General features: G+C 43.1%; 1 pseudogene; it reads right to left on the minus strand.

Annotated features, from left to right (window-relative positions):
- Positions 1-568: 568 nt before the first annotated feature.
- LOC123485144 lies at positions 569-18,275 on the minus strand (annotated as a pseudogene).
- Positions 18,276-18,687: the final 412 nt, after the last annotated feature.

Below are 18,687 nucleotides of genomic sequence, written 5' to 3' on the forward strand. Positions count from 1 at the left end.
ACAAAAATACAGTGGGTGGTCCGCTCAGGTCTAACTAGTGTTTTTAGACAGTTTTCTTTCCTACGGGTAATGTACGCCTCAAGGGCAACTTGCTTAAATTCCCCTTTTCCCAGAAACACACAAAGTTACCAAACAGAGTAACCAGCAACTTAGTGAGTACACAAAACACAGGACACCACAGTATCCATACTCACATACGAAAAAGTAGTCTAACAAAGTTACCAAACAGAGGAACCAGCAACTTAGTGAGTAAACAAAACACAGGACACCACAGTATCCATACTCACATACGGAAATAGTCTCTCTCAACAAACACAACTGACCGGCTTTTAAACAATGGGATGTGTGATTGAAAAACCAGAAACAGGTGGTGCAATGCAGAGGAATGTTCACTGATTGGTCCAACTTGGCAATCAGCAGACACCCCAACGACCACCAATCAGGAACATACAGGACACCTGTGATTAGGGCAGAAGGAGAGGAAAAACACAAAAAGACACAGGATACCTGTATCCGTAACAGTCACTTTAAACTATACTAGCTAATACTACATATCACTATAATCTATTCATGGGCTGTGTGCATTTTGCTGGTGTATCCTGAGGTAGCTCCTCTCTGAGAACCTCTTCCCGCAGTGTGTACAGGTGAACGGCCTTTCTCCTGTGTGGATCTTCAGATGCATCTTCAGATGGTGCTGGTGGAGAACCTCTTCTCACACTGGGGGCAGCTGTAGGGTTTCTCCCTGTGTGGACCCTCTGGTGCCTCTTCAGGTGGCCAGCCTGGGAGAAGCGCATGTGACACTGGGTACAGTTGAAGGGTTTCACCCCTGTGTGGACCCTCAGGTGCCTCTTCAGGTTGGACGGGTGGGAGAAACTGGCCCGGCATAGGTGGCAGACAAATGGTTTCTCCCCTGTATGCATCCTCTGGTGGCTCTTCATTTGTTTGGGAAACTGGAAGGCTTTCCCACAGAAAGAACACGTGGGAAGCGCTTCTCTTTGCCACCAGATCTGCTGATAGCATTACTACTACAGTCATTTGTCAATGGGCTTGTGTAGCCATTTAGTGTTGAGGCACTGGCATTGTCTGAGGTCTGGTTTAACATTAGGAGAGTGTGAGGGGACGAAGGCCAGGAGTGTCTGTGTTGTCGAGGATCCATGTTCCAGTTGATAGATCCTATAGAAGGCAGGCTGAAGGCAGCACCTGTTAGGGGGTTAACCTGAGGCGCCATCAGTCTCTCTGAATCACAATTATAGGAGCAGGACGGAGGCCATCGCTAGCCGGAGTCTGTGTCTTTTTTTCTCCCACGCATACGGACACCTCCCCGTCCCCGCAGACCAAATCTATGCATCGTCCTGGTCTCAGCCAGTCTGTTGTCATGGAGACTAAGTTTGGTTGTTGTTTTGTGTTCGACTGTCTGTTTCTGGTTGTGGTTAGTGTTGTTCTCCAGCCCAAAGTTGAGGACGCTGTCCCATCCACTGACCTTCACTGTGTCCCCTCTGGTCCTGGCCTGCTCAGTGAAGTTGTCCCCTGCGCTCTTGGCTGCACCCGTCTGGGTCTGAGAATCCAAGATGGCCGCCCAGTCTCTTCTGTTAGCCTCCAGCCAACCACCTGCAGGAAGAGTTTACAAAATGGACTTCACAAACATGGCAGAGAAAACTCTACATATGCAGTTTTTAGTCAATTACCTATTCAAGTTCATACATTATAATGTGTGTTATGAATGAAGAAAATGAAGAAAAAACATTCCCCATTGAAGATCTATTACTGTATGTAGGTATATGTATTTCTCCCTTACCTTGCTCCCCCATCTTTAGTCCACTGAGCAGGTCAATGCTCTCTGGTCCATCTTCTATTGTCTCCTCTTTGACTAGCAGCAGATCAGGCTTCCCATCCTCCATGTCTACTGACTGTAAGAGATACAGAGTGAGAGGGATGTTGGATCATGAAATCTGATATGAGCACCCTGCTATGGAGCATCTTCTGATTGGGCAATAAGGCATTGCTATAAGTACTATGCAAACATGTTAGTTGATCTGATACTATGCAGCAAATGTGTTAGCTGATCTGATTACTTGACACTCTTTAAAGCTTTGATAATTTTAAAGGCATGGGCCCACACTTAAGACAAAATTAATAAAGACCTGGGCCCGTATCCACAAATTGGTTGTGTTCTGAGAATAGAGACATTTTACTCCTACTCTAATGGGTAAATAGGGAGCGAGTCAGTGGTTCATGTGGCACATGAAAATGCTTTTGAATTGTTAAAATAATATTTCTATATGATCAAACCATAAATAATCTAGACCTACATGCAACAGTATCTCTTGCGCTTTTGACAATGATTTCCACGAGGCTTAATTCACATGATATGCCTAAATACTTATAACCACTAGGCTAAATAAATAAACACGTTTTTCTTTTGATTATCTAATTTCCTACATCATGTTATTTTCAAGTTATCCCTTTGTAGCAACTGGAAGGCATCTAGGAGCTTATGTTAACTTTGATTGTGTTCGATGAAAATGATAGACCTTTTAGTAAAAACATTGTACGCAAACATTATCGGCAAGTGACTTGGTGCCTACTGTGCCAAAGCGATATAGAGTTGTTAAAAAGGAGTGACGAGTGTGTTGATATAACAGCAATATTGTCAACATTTTGCTTTTAACAACCATCATAATTGGTTTTTAAAAAAGGCTCTGCATGCCAACATATTGGGCAATAATTAAGAGTAGGCGAAGTGATGGTGTCAGGCGAAAATGATATCAACCGTTTTACCATTGCAACATTCACAGTCACATTCATTGTGGTTGTCTGAAACGTTCTATAGAGCAGGGGTTCCCAAACCGTTTCCCTCAGACCCTTCCAGCATTGGGGAACATCCTGCGATATTTGAGTGACTCAGGCATTACAACCAAATCTATGGGCTAAGAAATGTTAGCTGACATGGGCTAGTTGATCTGGACATGCAATGACTGACATGACAAGAGGAAAACGGATTATGCACTATCCAATTTTGAAATTCCACCCTGCCTCCCCACAGTTTGGGAACCACTGCTATAGAGTTCAGCTGGCGAGGCCTCATTGCGATTGGTTATTCCCCATCATTTGTGACAATGCCAATGACTGTCATCACTATCTTTCCTTTACGGTACCTCAAGATGTCGTGATTATCAGCGGATAAACTTTTATGAGTCCTGGCTCAGACTTTGTCTGGGCAGTGTCTTAACATCATCCTAACACCTACTCTGAGCTGGGAGTGGTTTTAGTCTTAAAACAGGTTTGAACTGGATTCCTAGGACCTTTTCTGAGATGCCCAGGGACGTATCCACAAAGAGTCTAAGAGTAGAAGTGCTGATCAAGGATCAGGTCCCCACCTGTCTATATAGTCTTATTCATTATGATCTAAAAGGCTAAACTGATCCTAGATCAGCACTCCTACTCTGAGAGGCTTTGTGGATACGGGCCCTGACCTAATACCATTCAGACAGTAGTTCACAGTGGACTCACCTCAGTGAGACTGTGTGTGGTCCTGTGCTGCTCAGCTGGTTCCTCTGTGGGTTCAGGAGGAGGTGTAGTCTGGTTGTCCTCCATGACCATGGTCCCCTCAGGGTTCCCCAGACCCTCCTCACACCCCTCCTCCTTCACCAGCAGCACCTCTGGACCCTCCTCCTCCTGGAAGAGACAGGTGATACAGATTACACAGACATACACTCCCTCAGGTACGTACACACAGATAATAAACACACTTTCAACATGGAGTGTTTACCCATCCCCACTATGTTTGAGTCCTATACTGTAGTTACAGAATGACTTAATTGTTGTTAAAACCATCATGGTGGACATAAATATGATGTTGTAGGTAAGAACTATTGTGACATGTACAGTAGGTGTTTGTTAGTGTGTGGGTATGTAGGTATATTTAGTAAGTCTATAATGGTTATAAAGCGCTGCTGGGTGTATGCAGAATAGGGGTGAGATCAGATGTGATGTATACTAAAGAGAGTCTCAATGAGAAAAAAAGTATTAGAATGATAAGTCCCATTTTGTGTTTATTAATAAACATAAACAATTTTTAAATACACCACACATATACAGTACCAGTCAAAAGTTTAGACACACCTACTCATTCCAGGGTTTTTCTTTATTTTTACTATTTTCGACATTGTAGATTAATAGTGAAGACATCAAAACTATGAAATAAATACATATGGAATCATGTAGTAACCAAAATAGTGAGTTTCATCATATAGCCACCCTTTGCCTTGATGACAGCTTTGCACACTCTTAGCATTCTCTCAACCAGCTTCATGAGGTAGTCACCTGGAATGCCTTTCAATTAACAGGTGTGCCTTGTTAAAAGTTAATTTGTGGAATTTCATTCCTTCTTAATGCTTTTGAGCCAATCAATTGTGTTGTGACAAGGTAGGTGGGTGGTATACAGATGATAGCCCTATTTGGTAAAAGACCAAGTCCATATTATGACAAGAACAGCTCAAATAAACAAAAGAGATGACAGTCCATCATTACTTTAAGACATGAAGGTCAGTCAATACGAAACATTTCTTCAAGTGCAGTCACAAAAGCCATCAAGCGCTATTGACGAAACTGGCTCTCATGAGGACCCAGAGTTACCTCTGCTGCAGATTATAAGTTCATTAGAGTTACCAGCCTCAGAAATTGCAGCCCAAATAAATGCTTCACAGGAGTTGGAAGTAACAGACACATCTCAACATCAACTGTTCAGAGGAGACTGAGTGAATCAGGCCTTCATGGTCAAATTGCTGCAAAAGAAACCACTACTAAAGGATACCAATAATAAGAAGAGACTTGCTTGGTCCAAGAAACACGAGCAATGAACATTAGACCGGTGGAAATGTGTCCTTCGGTCTGGAGTCCAAATTTGATATTTTGGTTCCAACCGCCGTGTCTTTGTGAGAGCGGTGTGGGTGAACGGATGATCTCTGCATGTGTATTTCCCACCGTAAAGCATGGAGGAGGTGGTGTTATGGTGTGGGGGGTGATTTGCTGGTGACTCTGTCTGTGATTTATTTAGAATTCAAGGCACACTTAACCAGCAGTCTGCAGCGATATGCCATCCCATCTGATTTGGGCTTAGTGGGACTATCATTTGTTTTTCAACAGGACAATGACCCAACACACCTCTAGGCTGTGTAATGGCTATTTGACCAAGAAGGAGAATGATGGAGTGCTGCATCAGATGACCTGGCCCTCCACAATCCCCCGACCTCAACCCAATTGAGCTGGTTTGGGATGAGTCGGTCCGCAGAGTGAAGGGAAAAGCAGCCAACAAGTACTCAGCATATGTGGGAACTCCTTCAAGACTGTTGGAAAAGCATTCCAGGTGAAGCTGGTTGAGAGAATGCCAAGAGTGTGCAAAGCTGTCATCAAGGCAAAGGGTGGCTATTTGAAGAATCTTAAATATAAAATATATTTTGATTTGTTGAACACTTTTTTGGTTACTACATGATTCCATATGTTTTATTTCATAATTTTTGATATCTTCACTATTATTCTACAATGTAAAAAATAACAAAAAAACCCTTGAATTAGTACACAATATGTAACTGATAGATTAATTATTAATGACTAATTATTACACCCTGAAACTGTGTATAATGTGTTAGAAATGTGTGAGTGTAGGACCAGTAAAGGCTATGGCATTGAGCCACTATTTAGCAATGTGAGTAAGTTAGGCCAGACAACTGAGAAACTAAGATAAAGAGGCCTCCCAATTTAGGGAGGGGAGAAACTGTTATGAAAATATGGTGCAGAATATTGTGAGAACGGCAATAACTGAGTAATGCAGGGAGTAGGATATGTGTGTGTGTGTGTGTGTGTGTGTGAGCATGTGTGTATATGTGTGTGTGTGTGAACTGATGGTCAGTAGAGCAGTTTTAGAGTGGAAAACTACAGCCCGCCTACAGAGGGGAGGGATTTTTTTTTTGTATGACGTATGAGTATAAAAGATGGACTCTGAAATTGTGATGGCAGAATTCTCAATGAATAAATATCTCTGACTATGCAGACCGGGACTCTGGCCGTTACTTAAATCCCAAAAGACTTACAACCTTTTGGGAGACGACAGAGACACTGAAATAGTTTGTTAAATAATTCACGTAACAGCTTGGTCCTTCGAGCCGGATTCCAATACCCTGTTTCTGTCATTCCAGGTAACTCTCGAAAACCGTCGACGGGCGAATGATACATTCAGAAATAGAAAGTCCTGCCCTTTGACATTAAGGGTTAAAACAGGCCAGAGGACACCTGATTAATGACAGAGACGGTGACGGAATCCAAACCTACATTGAATCCTCGGCTGCAAGGATAAGGTCAGTAGTCTTTATTCATTACTTGGTGAAATTGATTTGACATCTTGCCAAAATATTGAAAAGTAGCAAATTGATCAATGCGTAGCCATTTTAAGTGAAATGTAGGGGACTGTCAGGAATTATCAAGATTACATTGTGGGGATAGATTCCTCCGTGAGAGTAGGAGATAATTCTGGGGGGACTAGTCAACCTGTTGGTGGGTCCAGTCCGAATCACGGTAATAAGCCATTACCAAAAGAAACTACCCGGTGTTGAAATAGAAGGAACTATTAAAAGTACACTATGGGATGTAACCTGTAAGAGATTATAGAACAGTCAACAAATAATCTGGGTTAAACAAATACAAAAAAGTACACCAGAAGGAATTAAAATAGCATGTGTGAGAAATAGAAAGTCAAAAGTCACAAACAACTGTAGATTTTGCTGTAACTCTATCCGTTCTGGAGCCTTATAAACTCTGGGTTACCGATGGTGTTAACCAATAATCATATAAGGTTGTATACGTGTGAGACCTAATGTTTGCTCAAAAGTCACATCTATGAATAATTCCAGGTGGTTGTATAGAGGAGGAAGAACCCATTCCTGTTGTATGAGACTGTCAGGAATTATCAAGATTACATTGTGGGGATAAATCCCTCTGTAAAGTATGAGATAATTCTGGGGGGACTAGTCAAGATTACATATACAGGAAGGGGTGATTCAAGGTGTTGTTGTGTGAAGCTGTTTTGAATTACTTGTTAAATTGACTTGTTATATAGTAGAGGTGGCTAAGGGATTTTTAACAGTACCAACCATGGGGCAAATCTCACAAGAGGTCCCAGAATTTACTGGGGAAGAGAAATACTTGATGTAATTAAAATGGAATCCAGGGATAGAAGAAATCTCCATTATGTAACCAGGTGGAGGGAGAGGTATGGTTTTGAGGGACGTCTAGACGCAGATAAACTCGAATCCATGCTTAAACAGATACATAAGGTGTGTAAAGGAGAAAGAAGCAGTGAGAGAGAGAGAGAGTAGGAGGGGGCCAGTACCCACTGGATAGCCTTACCTAATCTATTGGCGGGGAATGAAAGGGGCCCCAGCAACCTTAGATGTATACAGTATAATAATAATATGCCATTTAGCAGACAGGCCATGAACACAGAGGACGTGGCCAGAGCGGTAGAAGGGGAATGACCCACCCCCAAAACAGGAATAGTAAGGTTTGGGCTGCCGTTAGAGGGCAGTGGGTTTCAGGGGATGCCCAGAGGACACTTTTGCCATGGGCGATCACGGAGAGTATGTTGGGAAAATAACTGAATTGTGTAATAGCCCTCAGAGAGACATGCAATCCATCATGAGCAGAATAACAGACAGGACAGAGCCAAGAAAGAAGAGGAAGATGCAGAGTAACTAATTGCCACTCTGGGAGAGATGGCGGGTAGAACTAGAAACTTAGGAGAGAGAGGAGATAAGGCAGGAAAGAGTGAAGGCCACGGGGAGAATAGGGGCTTTAACTGTAACAAGGAGGGCACTTCGCCAAAGAATGTGAGGCCCCGTGTAAATACTGTGGCAAGATAGGCCATAACTTTTCCCGCTGCAAACATAAAGGAGAGGGCAAGAAGGGAAACCGGAGGAAAAGAGAGAAAGAGAGAAGAGAGAGAGAGAAGTCCATCCCCCAGCTTTGAGCGTGAGGAAGAGGAAGATAAGGCGTGACTAGTCCTTTGAGGGAGAAATAGTAGACTCTAGTGAGGGGAAGACTAAGGAACCCTTTGATCCAAATTGTGAGGTGTTTGAATTGGCTACTATTGACTTAGCACTTCAACAGGAACAGAAACCTTATTTGACATTGACAGTAATGGGTAAGAAAATTACATTCCTTTGTGATATGGGAGCCTGCAGGACAGCAATCTGTGCAACAGACAAGCCAGATGGAGTCCAGGATTGATGGGGAGAAAATCATAGTGTGATCTGCCTCTGGTCATCAATTTATTGAAAGAGTTATCAGCCCCAATAACCCTAAAACATGACCAATCAGGAGGAGAGGCAACCATACCCATCCTGATATCTAAGCTGTGTCCGTAAATTTACTAGGACGTGATGTAATGACTAAATTGAATGTGGCCGTCATTTCCACTGAGGAGGAATGAAAGTACACATAGTCAGAGACAATATGGTGGTCTGTGGGGAAGGGGAGCCATGTTATTGGTATAGCCAAGATTTGTTAGGGGGAATAACTGATATTCCCCGAACCTTGATGGAACTTGCTGATGATGTAGTACCAGGCCCCACTAAAATGTCCCCTGATTACCTACACTGTACTCTCTGGTATAACAAACACCCAGGTCCAGATGCAATATATGAGGAAGCATTATTTAAAACCACAGAAAGGACTATAGCCTTGAAATGGTTTCACTATGACAACACTCACGCAGCAGTGGAGGTGGAACTAGGGCCCCAATGTTCAGGGAAAGATGGAGCCCCACATGTGTCCCTAGCAAAGGAGCCAGCAGAGGACTGGAAAGACATGGGCCAGTGGGTATCCAAGGGTAAGAGGATCACTGATTGGGTCAATATTGTGAGTGGCGATGAACACAGCCCATCCACAGATAGTACATTTAGATGAGAATAGCAGATGCTGAGGAGAGGAATACCTGTTGACAGAACAACAGGAGTCAGACTTAAAAGAAGTTCCAGAGAATTTGTGGTTCCGGGGTCCAGCAGACGTAGGATTAATAAAAAGGGGTAATTCCAGTACAGGTGATACCCAAATCTAATCATAGGCCATATCAGAAGCATTACCCTATGAAACCAGAAGCAATAAAAGGTTTGCAGTTTACCAAGAGCAGATTGGGAGGGACCTTGAGGGAGGGCCAATTCTCGGGGGAGATAGTGAGGCCAGAAACAAAGGTGCAGTGTCCTGGAAATCACAGTCTGTTTTGTTTTTTTCAGTTCTGCTGGGAGTACATTTGATGATGGGGTTTTTGTGTTGAATTAGAGACAGTGAGACCATTAGTCAATACCTAGGAGAGAAGAGAGGTTACGGTAGCAAAGACAGACAAGAAGGAAATGGTAATAGTGGAGACAGGAGTGAGTGGAAGTGTTACAATTGTGACAAACGGGACATTTTGCTAGAGAATGTGAGGAACCGTGTAGTTACTGTGCAAGGAAAGGGCACCAGTTAAGAAACTGTAGGCAGAAGGGGAAGAGAGAAATCAGGAGTCCTCATGACCTGGCTGTTTGGTTGTTGTTTTAATTGGGGTTTTCAAATAAAAAACAACACACCTAGTATGATGTTTATAAAGGGTTGTTGTTTCAATTTTGGGGGGTTTTCAGCAGGTCAAGGGTGATAGGTCTTGGAGGAGCACGCACAGTGAATTTTATGGAGTTTTTCGGTTTTGGCTGAGTTTGGGGTATATATGATTTCTTATGAGAATGAATGTCATGAGGACTTAATGAACACTTGGGATAAGTAACATTTATGAAATATTTAGAATAATGGTCATGTTTGGTATACTATGGGATGGAACAGTTCGTTGAATACTTTCAATTGCCTCTGAACTCTGTTTTAACTTTCTGGTGTTAATTAATCATCCACACTGGTAAATTCTAAAGGCATGAGAGGAGGACTTTAAGATAGTTTATTTTACCAAGTTGAGGGTAATTTATAATACTGTGAAAAAGTGTGAAGAAGATTATAATTTGGTAATAATATATATGATTTGAACCATAAAATAACAGAAGAGAGAGAGAGCTTTCCCTGAATGAGGGATACCTGTTGCTAGTCAATTGTACTAATCTTGGATTACTATTACGGGATAGAAGTAAATTGGAGGTATTATCAAATGTTGTCATTTAAATTTCATTTTTAGTATGCTTTAATAAACAACAAGTTGGTATTTGAAACTAAATTAATGCAATGAGCTGCAGTAATCAGAGGAAGGCACAATCTAATGCGAAACAGCTATTACCTAGATAATTTATTTAGTAATGAGATGAGGAAGATAGGAGCAATAAAGAAGCAAGGGACAGTCTAAAAAAATTTATAAAAATAAGGGATGGCAATTGGATGATAAATTACCAATTTTACCTAAGTGATTGTTTAGGTAGGTGGTAATATTGACACATGGGCAGTGACATGTGTCAAAAGGAGGGATGGATGGTAGAGCAGATTAGACAACACTTTGTTGCATATGGGATTACTAATTATTTATAAAAAAATAAAAATAAAAAACTTTTGTTCAAGATGTGTTATCTGTGCTCAAAATAATCACCAGGGCAGATAAAGGGCACCTCAGGGTGAGTATCCTCCGGCTAAGTACCCTTTCCAGCAATTGGAAATTGATTTTATAGAGTTATCACGGAGTGAAGGGAAGAAATTTAGAGTAACCCCAGATAAAGATGGGTTATCCCCCTTTGAGAAAGTGTTTGGAAGACCTTACAGAATGCCACAGTTGGCAGGACCAGACAGGCAGACATAGAACTAGAGAGCACCCTAGCAGAACACGTGAGAAGGTAGTTTGATTAACCACACCTGTATGTCAGAGGTTTTGTGCCCCACAGGTGAACTAAAGGAGAAGGTAACCCACTCCATCCAACCAGGTGACTGGGTGTGGATCCAATCCTTAAAGAAGAAAAACTGGAAGCAGCCCCGTTGGGAAGGTCTATATCAGGTCCTGTTGGTGACGGCCTTCGCTGTAAGAATCGCCGAAAGATCCACCTGGGTGCATGTCACACACTGCAAAAAGGTAAACCCAGCTACACCTGACGAACAAACACAGAGTTAGGAGAAAGAACCCGATCACCACTAGGGCTCGGGGGTTGGCTCCTTAACGAAGATTCCTTACCCTGTCTGATCATCCCTGTGAGTTCGTAGAAGGTAAAGCAATGGGTTGGCCTCTGGCGTCTGACATGTTCTCAGGGCGAGGGTGGGGATTCACAGGTCTCCTGACGGTAGGTAGCTGTCTGATTGTGGGGGCCATATTCCTAACACACTCAAACCCTCCTGATCCGCCAGAAGTAGTAGTTAACCAAACACAAGTTGATAAAATAATACCTGAGCACAGTCTCTACGAAGGCATAGGAGACAGCTAGACGTAGGGAAAGGGGAAGTACTAGGGACTGTAGGGAAGGACATCACCTTTTGAGGTCTTTACGGACCAGTTGGGGAGTTGGGGACTACTGGCTGGTAGTATCGTAAAGGATGGGAGATATATATGTATGTCACCATGTACATCCTGGGACTATGTGAGTTGCTCAACCGAGCCGGGGGGATATGTCAATCTCCATACACAGTTTAAGGACAGGTGGAGTATTGTGAAAGTAGGGAATTATCAGAAATGGCAGTGCGACCCATATAAGGGTAGGTACTGTCTGAAAGTCCGAATTATGCTAAAACAGGTTACAGACCTGACAAGTGAGATATCCTCTTCAACTGGGGCACCCCTATAGAGTAAACCTCTCTGAGGGAGGTAGTGAGACCGGGGCTGTGGTGAAGATAGTGCAAACTGATAGACCTGAAGGAAGTTGTACAGGTGGAGACGGGGTATAGAGATCCTAACCTGTGGTTGGAATGGATTCAGTATACGGCAATAACTATGTCTAAAGAGGACTGTTATGCCTGTGGGACAGCCAAACCAAGGTTCACAACTACTCCGTTCCCCTTGACAGGCTTTAACTCTCCGTCAGGTTTATCCTCCATGATTAAATTGTTCAAGCCACCTGGGAATGTGGTGAAGGAGTCTTGTTAGTAACTTCGCACTATCTGTATCCCCCCCGATAACAAAGTCACCCGACCTAGGTTGCCTCCGTTTGAAGTCTCAGGGGATTCTTATTATTGTTTTTCTAGGACTAGTAAAGATAGGATACAGGGTAGGGCATCTTAGCTCCTGCTCCCACACAGAGAATGTCACAACTAAAGAGACCATGACTAATCTCTCCTCTTTGTTGCAGCCAGAGGATTTTAGGGAACCAAAACCAGGCCTGTGCTGACATCTGGTGGTTGTGTGGTGATAACAGATTGTGAACTCACCTACATACGCACAACAATCAAACGGTGTCAGAGACTGGTGAGTTTGTCACGTAGAAAGCGGGACCTCCTCCCGGGATCCTTTGATGAAAGGATATATATTGATGGGATAGGAGTACCTCGAGGGGTTCCAGAAGAATTCAAAGCTAGGAATCAGATTGCAGCTGGGTTTGAATCAAGTATTTTCTGGTGGTCAACAATTAATAAAAACGTAGATTGGATAAATTATATTTACATAACCAGCAAAGATTTTAAACCACACTCGTGATGCAATAAAGGGATTGGCTGAGCAGACAGCGGCAACTAGCTTAATGGCATGGCAGAATAGAATAGCTTCAGATATGCTTTTGGCTGAGCGGGGCGGAGTTTGTGTTCTGTTTGGATCTATGTGCTGTACTTTCATCCCCCAGCACCGACGGGTCCGTGACCAAAGCGCTTCAGGGACTCACCACCTGGCGAACGAACTGGCTGAGAACTCTGGTATTGATAGCTCCATAAACGGTTGGTTTGATAACATATTTGGTAAATGGAAAACTATTGTTGTAACTATTCTGGGTGCAGTTATAGCTTCTATGGGTATACTCGTTCTTTGTGGATGTTGTCTTATTCCCTGTGTCCGAGGGTTGGTGAGCAAGGCGATGGAGTAGGCGGTTTCCCAACAGATGGTGAGATACGGCCCAATCCCGGACTCCGACCTAAGGAATGAAGGATATGACCTACCAGGCTTGGTGGAGGACGACGACGATCCAGATAGTTTGAGACTGGATGTTTTCCTAGAACTATAAATCTCTAGTTTAAAAGTTATTGTAATGATATTTTGTGTATTAAAGTCTTGTTTTAAGTATGATGTACTAGTTACCATTGCTAAAAAGTAACGTTACGCTTTTAATCATGGGGTAACCCTGATGAACCTGTAATGTTTTTATATGCAAACCAACCTATATACTTCAATGAATGTGATTAATTTCTATAACAACATATATTTTGTATGTGTGTAATATTTAGTCAAAGGGTGGAATTGATAGATTAATTATTAATGACTAATTATTACACCCTGAAACTGTGTATGATGTGTTAGAAATGTGTGAGTGTAGGACCAGTAAAGGCTATGGCATTGAGCCACTATTTAGCAATGTGAGTAAGAGTTAGGCCAGACAACAAAGACAACTGAGAAACTAAGATAAAGAGGCCTCCCAATTTAGGGAGGGGAGAAACTGTTATGAAAACATGGTGCAGAATATTGTGAGAACGGCAATAACTGAGTAATGCAGGGAGTAGGATGTGTGTGTGTGTGTGTGTGTGTGTGTGTGTATGCATGTGTGTATATGTGTGTGTGTGTGAACTGATGGTCAGTAGAGCAGTTTTAGAGTGGAAAACTACAGCCCGCCTACAGAGGGGGAGGGATTTGTTTTTGTATGACGTATGAGTATAAAAGATGGACTCTGAAATTGTGATGGCAGAATTCTCAATGAATAAATATCTCTGACTATGCAGACCGGGGCTCTGGCGTTACTTAAATCCCAAAAGACTTACAACCTTTTGGGAGACGCACAGAGACACTGAAATAGTTTGTTAAATAATTCACGTAACAGTAACAGACTTTTTAGGCTTATACAGTATATGCCTTATGCACAGAGTGTCAAAACATTAGGAACTAGGCTTGGGATGTAAACCATGTATACTGGGGTATTTGGAAATAGCCACAGGATGGTTTTTCAATACCGTATAAACTATTTATTTGCAGTTTTTCAATACATTTTTATATTTGTAGCTACTTTAGTAAATGCATGCAGTCAACTTGTGCAATACGTTAGGAGATAAAGCAGATTGCGTTCTTCACTAGACCGGTCACATTATTTTACATTATGAAGCTTACCGCAGTTCCCCAGAACAGTTGGTTTGCAAATAGCACAACAGGAGAAAGTGGGAGCAGGTGAGTCCAGCTGTGTAGACAGGGGTCACGTTTTATATTGAAAGTCAGTGTTTTTTTTGCTTTGATAGTGTGATCAGGGATGTGCAACTATAGTTTTCCTTCACAAAAAATACATTAGTGAAACAAATTCGGCAGAAAATAGCTTCATTTTCATCAGATGACAACAGAAGTGCAAAGCTATTTGGCTGGCAGCCGCACAAATAAATTAACTTACAATGAAAAAGCAAGGTCTTTTTTTTGCAAAAGCGATGCATGGCCATCATCTTTCTAATGTTTATCATGGAAAGAATGTAGCCAGCTACATTTCCTAATGTTTTGCGTAAAGTTAATCTTGCATTTTACCGGAGGAAAGTAAGCTGGCTACACCGAGAAAAGCTGTCTGCTGATAGAATGCCCGTTGGTGAATTCTCATCCGAGGAGAGAAGTGCAACTGAAGCACAATATTAGTCTGATGCCGAGCAGAAATTACAATTAGAAGCATTTTAGATATGCGTTTACAAAACAATTTATTTGTTTTTTCCCTGCGTGTAAAACACCGAATTATGCGTTAACGCAACCCCTAAGTTTAACTTGCTAGTTATCTTAGTAAGTGGCTGAACTAATCAGGTGACGGGCATTTTTCTCCTCTCCTCTCTCAGCCTTTTCATCGTTAGAACCATTTTGGGAAACCGGGCCCTGGCATTTACATAATTACACTGATTGGCCCAAGAGGGCTCATAGCAGTCAACTGAAATTCCAAACTTTGAACAAGCACATCCCCTGTCTAGACATGTTTACTGTTGCCTTGTTGTTGTTAAAACCATCGTGGTGGACATACACTGAGTGAACACAACATTAGTGTACTTTCCATGACAGACTGACCAGGTGAATCCAGGTGAAAGCTATGATCCCTTATTGATGTCACTTGTTTAATCCACTTCAATCAGTGTAGATGAAGGGGAGGAGACAGGTTAAATAATTATTTTTAAGCCTTGAGACAACTGAGACATGGATTGTGTATGTGTACCATTCAGAGGGTGAATGGGCAAGACAAAAGATTGAAGTGCCCTTGAACGGGGTATGGTAGTAGGTGCCAGGCACGCCGGTTTGAGTGTATTAAGAACTGCAACGCTGCTGGGGTTTTCTCGCTCAACAGTTTACATGTATCAAGAATGTTCCACCACCCAAAGGACATCCAGCCAACTTGACAACTGTGGGAAGCATAGGAGTCAACATGGGCCAGCATTCCCGTGGAATGCTTTCGACACCTTGTAGAGTCCATGCCCCGACGAATTGAGGCTGTTCTGAGGGCAAAAGGGGGTAGACTCAATATTAGGAAGGTGTTCCACACAATGTCTGGATGCAATATTCTACCCAGGAACATTCAACACTGAAATCTGTTACTCTCATTATTCCAAATGCATCTGTGGATATTTTCTGCTGACAACAACGAAATTGTATCTTTACCTTTAATGCAGGGTTTAATCTAAATGTCTAACGAGTGGAAAGTTTACTTTCTATGTTATAGAGTGGAATGGTTTTTCTGCTGATGCATCCTGTGGTATCTCCTCTCTGAGAACCTCTTCCCACAGTGCGTACTGGCGAACGGCCTCTCTCCCATGTGGACCCTCTGGTGCCTCTTCAGGTCACCAGCCTGGGTAAAACGCATGTGACACTGGGTACAGCTGAAGGGTTTCTCCCCTGTGTGGACCCTCTGGTGCCTCTTCAGGTCACCAGCCTGGGCGAAGCACATGTGACACTGGCCACAGCTAAAGGGGTTTCTCCCCCTGTGTGGACCCTATGGTGCCTCTTCAGGTTGCCAGCCTTGGTGAAGTGCATGTGACACTGGGTACAGCTGAAGGATTTCTCCCCTGTATGGACCCTCTGGTGGATCTCCACCTTCTGGGGGCAGCTGAAGCCTTTGTTACAGAACATGCAGAGGAACCGTTTCTCTTTACTATTTTCTGATGTGGCTCCCCCTCCCTGAGCCTGGGCTCTAGCCGTGTCGTTTGAGATCAACACCTGATCGAAAAGGACGCGGCCGTGTAAATCGGAAGGCCCCATCGACGTGGACTCTGGGTCGCGATCCCGAACGCGTGTAAAGGGGAGAGGGTCGCGACATTTATATTTGTCTCAAAGCTTTCCCTGTAGTCACTGGTGTTGCCCTGTGAGTGTCCTTCTCCTAAGTGAGTCTGGTCTGCATTCCATGTAGGAGGAGCATCGCCTTCCACTTTCACAGTCACCTCATCTACAACCAGACCCTCCCCTTTCTTATCTAGGAACCCTTCAGAGTATACACTACTACTGTACTGGTTCCAGTCCCCTCTTATTGGATTAGTCTGTGTATCCAAGACCAAAGGCTTGTCACCAGGTATCATTTCTGTCTCTGTAGCGTATGAACAGGGACGGGTCATTCTGAGTCTGTAACAGGTCACTTGAATCCTGATGGGACAGAACCGTCCTCCTGTTACCATAAAGTAAATACTCTGAGCGGGGAGCAAGAGGACAGCCAAGTTGTCCCAGTCCCGTTAAAGTCTCGGTGTCGGTCTCTGACTTGAGGACGGCGTTCGGCGCTCCACTGACCTCCGTGCTTCTGCGTTGGGTCCTGGGCTGCACTGGGGGCGGTGGTGGGGTCCTCTGTGGCTTCAGGGGACGCTCCAGCCGCTCCAGTCTGAATGTCTCTGCTGTGCCGTGGGTCCTCCTCTCCTTCAGACCTCTCCTGCTTGACTCCAGGACCTGCAGCCTCTGTATCTGCAGACTGACACAAGAGAGAGAGGAGGTTATTATCAGTACATGAGTTAAATTGTATAACAATGTTGTAGGGAAGTCTCATAAAGCTCCCCTATGGCAGATAAATAAGGATGTACATGTAAGCAAGTGAATAGCTGAGGGAGCCTTTCTGAAATAAACAGGCTACATTTGATTTACAAAGTAGCACAAGTTTTATGCAACATTATTAAACTAACCTCTATCAAGATAACATGCTGGGTTGAGGTTCCACTTCCCCTCATCAAAAGTGATTGGTTGGTCATCTCTCAATGTATTGTGTCCCACTGGCTTACAAAGCTCCTGTGGTCTCCAGTGAGATGTCCATCACCTGAGAGAGTGATTGGGGGGAAAAGAGGTGGTTTGTTAGCTACTGTCAATGCTATAGTGTACACTATTGACACTGTCTAGAATTGTGCAAGGACATAAGGTAACACTTCTCATAACTTCTTGATATACTATTTATTGATTGATGTATTATGTTCTATGTATCACATTGTTTTCATTGCCTAAATAATAGGAAATGCAGTAAATCAAGAATCTGGTAAGAATGAGTGTCTTTGAGCAAGAAAGTTAGATAATTAATCAAGGGAATTATTGCATAATATCCAAAAACTGCCCAAGACCCAATTCTTGGCAACACATCTCAATAGGGTCCAGTTGCGAGGTCATCTCTCAGAGCAGTCATCCCTCAAGAAAAGTGGTGGTGTCTAAAGTAGTGGATGTTTCGAAAGGAACCATATAAGAAGAAGTGGGGATTTCAAAAGGTAGCATATAAAAAAGTGGGGATCTCGAATGGAGTCTTAACACTAGAAGCGCTGGAATTCCATAACTACTAGAACCGCCATGACTTGATATTTCAATTATATTCGGCGTATGTGACAAATTTGATTTGCATTTACGAAAAACTTAAGGTTACATACTTGGCTACCGGTAGGTAACGTTCAAAGACACAGCTCACAATATACATATCATTTTTGCATAACTGAAATTCCTTACTGTCATCTCTGCAGACCATGACTAACGTCCGATAACCCAAACGACGTCTTGAGTGGCACCTTTAGAAAACCCCACCTCTCTTATATGGTTCCTTTCAGAAATGTCCACTCCTTTTCGAAACCCCTACGTTTCCTAGCGATGCACTGCATTGAGAGATTGACTTACATATCAGTAGGTGGCAACATAGAGACCCTACGGTCCTCTCTGAGAGATGATGTCGCAGCTGGACCGCCCTCATATCTGAACACATGTGCAGGACGCGACAGGCCGCGCAGCCTCGGCCTTCTGCAAAATGTACCTCTTGCTATTCCTCTGTATCGGTCGCAAGGATCTTGACACTACTGGGACGACTGGCGAGGCCGCGCTCTCGCATTGTCCTCTCTGTGCGCCGTGACCTTCAGTTCCAGTAGCTGTAGTTTCCTACGCAATGTACTGTTTTCTTTCTGGGTTTGAGTTCTTTCCAAACGAAACACTGCATAGTCGTCGTCTACGAGTTTACATTTCTGCCACGGCTGCATTCGCCAGCACCTCCATTATGGAGGCTATTTGAGTGTGAAAAACCGATACAGTTAGCCATTTTTAGCAAACGTTAGTATCTAGCGTTACATATATAACATCTATCGACAACGTCTTGTCTCAATGCGAATTAA

Source organism: Coregonus clupeaformis, unplaced genomic scaffold, assembly GCF_020615455.1.
Source record: "Coregonus clupeaformis isolate EN_2021a unplaced genomic scaffold, ASM2061545v1 scaf0584, whole genome shotgun sequence".
NCBI classification, from domain to species: domain Eukaryota; kingdom Metazoa; phylum Chordata; class Actinopteri; order Salmoniformes; family Salmonidae; genus Coregonus; species Coregonus clupeaformis.